The sequence below is a fragment of the Pecten maximus genome, chromosome 12 (assembly GCF_902652985.1).
Source record: "Pecten maximus chromosome 12, xPecMax1.1, whole genome shotgun sequence".
Lineage (NCBI taxonomy): Eukaryota > Metazoa > Mollusca > Bivalvia > Pectinida > Pectinidae > Pecten > Pecten maximus.
The window spans coordinates 21,413,991-21,421,843 of record NC_047026.1 but is presented as its reverse complement, the minus strand read 5'-3'; the positions used below and the strand labels follow the sequence as shown (position 1 = coordinate 21,421,843).

The following is a 7,853-nucleotide window of genomic DNA, read 5'->3' as shown; positions in this document are numbered from 1 at the left end:
GGGGGGGGGGGGGGGGGGGGGGGTGTTCCTCTCTGTTCGTCATGTACATACGTGTACATACATGTACATACGTGTCACTCTAGCACTCCAGCAGCTTTATTCCTTGAAGAATTTTGACCAAACTTCAGACAACGCTAAAGATTTCACACAATAAATAAAGGGGAATAATATCTCAGACAAGTTTGAATTTCAGAGAATTTTTGTCCAGGTCACCGTTACTATTTTTAGCAGGGGGTGGTAGGGGACATGAATTGCTTTAGCAATACCCATCTAATGTTTATGATTTGCTTTATATTTGTATGACTATTTCTGACTTATGTCTTTTTTTATGTTTTTACTGGTATTATTTTTATTATTTTACCTCAATATCTATACTATTTCTTTTTGAAAACAGATGATCTTCTATTATAATCATTATTATAATTATAATAATCATAGGATTTTTCTGACTTGAATTTTATCATGAACAGCTGATCTTATGTGCTGAGATGCCTCTTCAAAAACCTCCAGGTCTGATATCTTTTGTTCTTTTACATTTTATGATATAAGTGGCATTTTTCTGGCAGATTTTCGTGGTCTGTTTAATGACAATATATCTGTTATTTTGTTAACGACTGTGCTTGTGATTAAACCTACAGACCTTACAGTATATTTCTCACTGAAATGTTAGGATGTGGATATAATCTGCTATCATTAACTGAAAACAAAATCTCAGGCAATCTGTTTGTGATGTCCCATTGAAAGATCTTGTAAAACAAGCAGTTGTTAGCTAGCTTAATACATGTTAGTGCTGTCTCATATGTACATTTTGTTTTTTGTATTCAACTATTAGTAAGTGATGTCTCGTATGTATTCAACTATCAGTAAGTGATGTATCGTATGTATTCAACTATTAGTAAGTGATGTCTCGTATGTATTCAACTATATGTATTAGTAAGTGATGTCTCATATGCATTCAACTATTAGCTGTCGCCTAACATTGTATACTTTATAATGCTACATGTATTTAAGTTTAATAAACTTTTTTTAAGTTTAGACAAAATTAAGGGGTCATGCTACCTCATTCAGTGGAGCATCAGACCAAAGAACCTCATATGAAGATCAGATGTGTGTGATTTGATCCTACTTGGGTTGATTTGTGTTTCTCAGGAAGCTGAGGTCACAGACTGCTATTATGGTAGTGTCAAGGACACTTCACCTCCATTCCTCTGGGTTACATGTAACATTCCTCCTGTATATTGTTCAGTTAGGTACCCACCAGCTACTACAAGTAGACCCTGCCTTCAAATGACACTGGTTTTTCAGAGGATAACAACATAATTAAATGTTGATCAAAGAATATGTATGATGTTGATATTGCAACAGGTTTTAATTATTAATAGTGTACATAGTGATCTGGTCAGGTCGCTTCCTAACTTTGTACAAGGGGGATTTCCCTTTAGCTCAGTTGGTAGAGCGATGGACCAGTAAACTCAGGGTATAAAGTTTGATCTTTGGTGGAGGCACACTACTCTCTTTCCTGTTACAATACAATAGGTATCTAGAAGATGTAGCTGTGTATTATTTTGATACTATAAGTGTCTAGATGATGTAGCTGTGAATGATTTTGATACTATAGGTGTCTAGATGATGTAGCTGTGTATTATTTTGATACTATAAGTGTCTAGATGATGTAGCTGTGTATTATTTTGATACTATAAGTGTCTAGATGATGTAGCTGTGAATGATTTTGATACTATAAGTGTCTAGATGATGTAGCTGTGTATTATTTTGATACTATAAGTGTCTAGATGATGTAGCTGTGAATGATTTTGATACTATAGGTGTCTAGATGATGTAGCTGTGTATTATTTTGATACTATAAGTGTCTAGATGATGTAGCTGTGTATTATTTTGATACTATAAGTGTCTAGATGATGTAGCTGTGAATGATTTTGATACTATAAGTGTCTAGATGATGTAGCTGTGTATTATTTTGATACTATAGGTATCTAGATGATGTAGCTGTGTATTATTTTGATACTATAAGTGTCTAGATGATGTAGCTGTGAATGATTTTGATACTATAAGTGTCTAGATGATGTAGCTGTGTATTATTTTGATACAATAAGTGTCTAGATGATGTACATGTAGCTGTGTATATTTGTATTTTACCAATTATATATTCCATAGCTACTGTGATATTTTGTTAGACTATACAGAATCTGTCAAGAGTTAATTATTTACGTGTGAATGTCTTGTATGAGGATGATATCGATGAGTGTCAAACTTTTTTGTAATTCTATATTAAGGTATCTTTAAATTACATATTTTTGAGATTTTATTTACATTTGTATTTATAGTATAGTATACATTATACTTATAAGTGCCTTTATTTCTAGGTCATCTGACCTAAAGGGCCGGAATGATCATGTTCTGTCCATCGCTGTGCATAACCTTTTCACACTTCTTGTAAAGTTCCACTAATGTGATTGATCTGAAACTTGCTGTGAATGACCCTAAGATGGTCTTGTTATTTGAGCAGGTCTAAAATCCAAGATGGCCCCCATCTTTACCAAGTGTCTTTATATTTTGGTCCTGTCTTATACCCAAGATTGCCACTTTGGTCGCCATTTTGAAAACATATTTCAAACTTCCAAACCTTAGTGCCGTAGATCTGGAAAATTGGTGGAGATGTTAAGGAAAGGAAACTGACAAAGTGTTCTTATTTTTCGGCCTCGTCAAAAATTGAACATGGCAGGCATGGTGGCCATTTTGTAATACAAAAATGTATATTGTGCAATCATGGTTTTCATAACAACACACAAACTTCTCGAGTTCCACCAGTTGCTACACTGGTATATGTACTACTCCAACAATGTTAGAGGTTTTACACGGCGAGATACTTTTGACAGGCGCCGTCGCAGTCGGCAAAATAATATCCGATAGAAAAAGAGCCGACCAGCGGCCTCTTATGTTATAGGAGTAGTATATGTACATGCTGTTTTATAGACAGATGGCTGTTAAGGCCCATTATTTTTTGTTTGTGTGATCTTTATGTCTAATCACAGGCTTGACACTTTCCCTGTGACCCAGGATGTTGAAAATAAACCCTTGGTTAATTTCCATTCTTGATCACAGGAATGTGCCAAGCCCCTGTGTGTCTGATGGGTACTGAGATAGCGCTGAAGATCTCTATATTTGTAGTTGAATGGTTACAAATCCTTGTGCAATCTTTGTATAACATGTAACATGCGAGGAAACGTGAATACTTGTAATCAGATTAAAGTCTTCAGATTTATGGATTTGTCATTTAGGGACATCTACTACATACTTCCTAAACATGACCTTGTAATAAATAAATGATATAACAGAGAATTTTAGTCAGATTACAATTGGATGCAAGAAATATTTCAAGCAGGTGGATTCTGTGTCTGATGTCAAAGTATATGTCTTATATTCGTGTATTTCACCAAATTAAAATCACTAAGATTATATTTGGTGTTATTAATTATTATGCCAGTCACTCTTTACATAGCTACATTTGTAATAAAGGACTCGTTAATTCATCCCACAAGTATATCTGAGTGAGTACGGACGGACAGAAAGACAGACGGACACAACGCAAAACTATATTCCTCCGGATCCTGGTAGGGGATTCATACTTGTAAGCAGAAAATGCCTGTATACAGTGTACTACACAAAACTGTATTTCGAACTTTGAATCAATAAAACAATGAAAAAAACAATACATTAGACAAAACAAAAGAATGATTTACCTGGAAGACAATTGAAAAGTTTATGCTCCGGAAGGTTAAGCGTCTTCACTTTCATCGACCATACACACATCTATATCTAAGGTACAGGTATTGAGATACTATCTACAGAAATCAGAATCATGTAACATCTGAAAGATAAATTCTGAGTACTTACCGTATTTGACATAATAAGGCCGCAGAGCGCGGGTAATTGACAGTGGGGGCGCCTTTATTAAGATTAGTTATTCTGAAGTTTTATGAAACAGACTATACCTTAAAGTACCCAAGGCTCTGGAAACGGTAAAATATTCAGTCATGAAAATATTCCAGATGAAGATATATATTCATTATCATCATATATTAAGCTTAAACATCACTTGAATATTCCTGTTAACTTGTAAACCATGCCAGCTGATCTTTAGACCAGAGAACGTGTGTTCCACCATTTATGTTCAAATGGAAATATTTTGTGTTCTATTTATAGACACAGGTGATTTCCCAGATCATACCAGACATCGTTTTCTTTGATCATGACCTAATAATTGATTTACAATGTCATTTACTAGCTTTCTGTTCTGAAAAAAAGTTATTTTTCAACCAGAATGAAGTCTTTTACTTTATCTTCAAATAAAGATGGCAAGTTATTATTTGTATGTGTGTTTATAGTTTCGGATGCTCTTTGCACTGACATGTCATCTGTAGGAATAGACAAAATGTGGCGAAAACTTGTGTTCCAGTTACCTGATTTGCTGAAGAAAATTGAACACATAAAGTAGCAAAACATGAATTATTACTTTTGAACACCATTTTGACACTCGGTCAAAGATTTATTTCCTTGAAAAAAGGTAGGGGCGCCCTTATTAGGTCAAATACGGTATGTGGCATGATATAAACTTTATTTTCATTCAATATTTTATAGCGACCCAACTGCAATTCTTTTAGGGACTCATTGATTGAAGATTTGAAGTTATAAGAAAAGAGATTAATGGAAAATGCAATTACTAAGAATTAACATATTACAAAGACTTTTAATGAAGGTAGAAAGATAATAAAGACATGGAATGAGAAGGAAAGGGGGGTTATTTGTGTCAATGAAAAGAAAACAGGATTCGAAACACTGGAACATTTATGAAGCTGTATATAATATAAAGACAAATATGTGAAATCTTAAGAATCGATGATGAAATGTTGTACGAGTGAAACATTAAATGAAGAGACGGAAGTACATGTACATCGCAAAAGGAATCTCAAACGATACAAGTTCGATTGATTGATTGATTGATTGATTGATTGATTAATGTGAAATCAGAGCATTTGATCATAAAATGTTCAATGGTGAGTGGGGAGTCACGTGTATAGCATACGGCAGGTCTTCCCGTTTGAGTAAGATAAGAGTGTCCAGTGCTAAGCCGAGTGAGGACCGCTTCCTCCTTACGACGTTTTCACTTTAGAGGCTGTGCACAAATATTTGACTTGATTTGGAATTGTTTATTGTTTTTTCAAGAAACCATCGCTGCTGTCATTGGTCCTATATGGCTGATGTTTTACGGAGGTATGTAAGATATTTTTTGGGGGTGATATGTTAGAAAAGTATATATTCGGATTGCTAAGGAGTTGGGCAATCCGGACACCAAATGTTGGAATTAGCTTTTCGTTAGAGCGAAGACATCTTCATATTTGGGATTAAATATTGTATTGAATGCAGGATTGGTTGGATTGGATTTAAATTGACTGTTAATTGTCGTGACAATTTCGCTCTACGGTCTTCGAGGAATGATTCGTTTGCTTCCACATATAAACTTTCAGTGGTAGCTGTTTTGGAAGCTCCAAGTGCAACACACGTACGTCAATGAGTGTGGATAAGGGGAAGCATCTTTACTTCATCAGACATGCGTGCTGACCGCAAAGCATTTCGTGGTCTGCATCCCAATCCGTAAGGGATAGAATTCGCAAAATGTAGAGTGCCTCTAAGCATTTATCTTTTAGGTGTTTTGTATGTGGTATGAATGTGAGTATTGAATCAGTCCAAGAAATTTAGTTTATTCGACAACAGGTATTGGATTACCATTAAGATTGAAGGACGGGTCATCACGGTCTCATCGGGAAGTACCTTTAATGTAAATTGATGAGCCTCGGGAGGGGTTGAGAACAGGTAACCGGATGTTCCGGAGAAGCTTCGGGAGTGTATTGAGCGAGCCGTATGACACGATCGGGAGGCCTCGGGCATCAGTGATGTATTGCCGAAACCTGGGGTTGCGTCCCCGAATATCCGTCAAAATTTCAGCGGAGATTGAAAAGTGCATTTTTCCTCTCGCCCCCCAAGGAGAGGATGAAAGTCCAATCTTCTAGACAAAAATCGATGCCACCTCCCTCCGGCCTTCTCCTGTGTTAGGTAAAACAAAAATTCATTCACGGTACTCTTCAACACAATCTATTTCCTTTAACACTTCTGATGAAACCGTTAACATAGTGGTTGGTTGCTCTCTGAAAGATAAACTGTAGAAGGAATTAACTGAAGTCACATATCTCAATACCACAACCGACTTGAGCTCAGGGGAATGTGACAATCTGGAATTTGTTTTGGACTGAGATGGTCAACAATGTCACGGACGCATCCTCATAACCCAAAAAGTCGCCCTTTGATTTTCTCTGTAATTCCACAGTCAAATTTGCCTAATCCCCATGGAAATCTCTTCCAGTATCCACGGTTTAACTAAGTGACGTTTTCTTTATAATTTGTAACACAGACAAATAATGTACTCCTGCCATTTTGAGCACCACACAGATACGTACAACTGCCAGAGAGAAAATGATGCTGAGCCAAAAATGTGCTTATATTTATACACCCACCTGCCAATAAACATTCACTGAAGCACGTGGGATGGTTCGACAGTGCTCGCCAATAATTCCCCCGGTAATGTTTCTAATTCGGGAAAAGATGTGGAGCACCTTCGACGATGGAACATCGGGAGCCATCCCCGATGGTTCACAGCAATCGTTCGGGGGACATTCCCAGAAGCTTTGTGACCATAGACGAACGAAACATAAATGGACGATCATTGCATCATCCCCAATGCCTCACATCGCCGAGTATTTTCCCCAGTGGGACCCAGACAATACTTGACCAATATATGTGAAGTTTGAGCAAAAGCAATTAAGTTGCCAGAGCTATGACAATGACTTTCTATGAATTGAAATTGTGACATGAAAAACCAACTCCGTTTGAGGTTTTCTCATACCTGACCAAGTTTGATCAAATCTGTGTACTCCAAGGGAAAATAACGTTGCTTTGGTGATGACTAGGGTTTTCTTTCTTCTAAATATTAACTTTGGCCTTGACCTTGCGATTTCGTCGTGAAACACCAACTCGTTCGAGGTATAGCTCATACCAGGTCGATGTATAAAATTTTATAAAAATCCGTTTAAAATATCCCTAGAGCTATGACAAAAGTAAACAAATATATGAGTAAATACGAACTGCATGCATGTACGAACTCTATTTTAATTACAAGATATATAGCAACACAACTAACGAAGGAAGACAACTTTATAACTCGTGCTCTGACCGGGCCTCTAACTCACGATCTACGGCACCAATTGCCTAGTCAGAGATACTCGCAGCTCAGATCGCTGCGCAACAACAATGTTCGTTTTATTTACTGTGTTAAGTTGGGAAAACTTGTGTTCAATTATTTTTGTAAATACATATTTGCAATAAGATATGGCTTAAATCAATAGTGAAATTTGATTTTTGTGGTGTAACGTTGTCACGTTGTCTTTGTTTAGCTTACCATGGTGAATTGTAAACGATTTTCCAAGAGAGACGGAAGTGGTTCACTTTTGACTGGAGATAAGGGAAACACTTAGTAATATTACATGAGGAAATTGATTAAAAATGAAGAATTCAATTGATCCCCATATGGAAAGAAGATGAAATGCTGCTTGTAGAGGACGTGAGAAACAAATGTATGACGTCATAATGCGGTATCGTGACTTTGTAATTGTGACGTCATTCGTAGTTACATCGGAACTAGTGTAACTTACTGCAGCGCGCTTTTTCAGAGCAACAAGCATTCACAAAAAAGTCTCATTTTTGAAAGAAAACGGAGGAAATTC

At 36.5% G+C, this 7,853-nt stretch overlaps 1 long non-coding RNA gene across 1 annotated transcript; it reads left to right on the top strand.

The window, feature by feature from the left end:
* Positions 1–5: 5 nt before the first annotated feature.
* Positions 6–3,476, top strand: LOC117339237. Its single transcript, XR_004535135.1, has 2 exons — positions 6–1,536; positions 1,619–3,476. It is a non-coding gene; the product is annotated as an uncharacterized LOC117339237 (long non-coding RNA).
* The last annotated feature ends 4,377 nt before the right edge of the window (positions 3,477–7,853 follow it).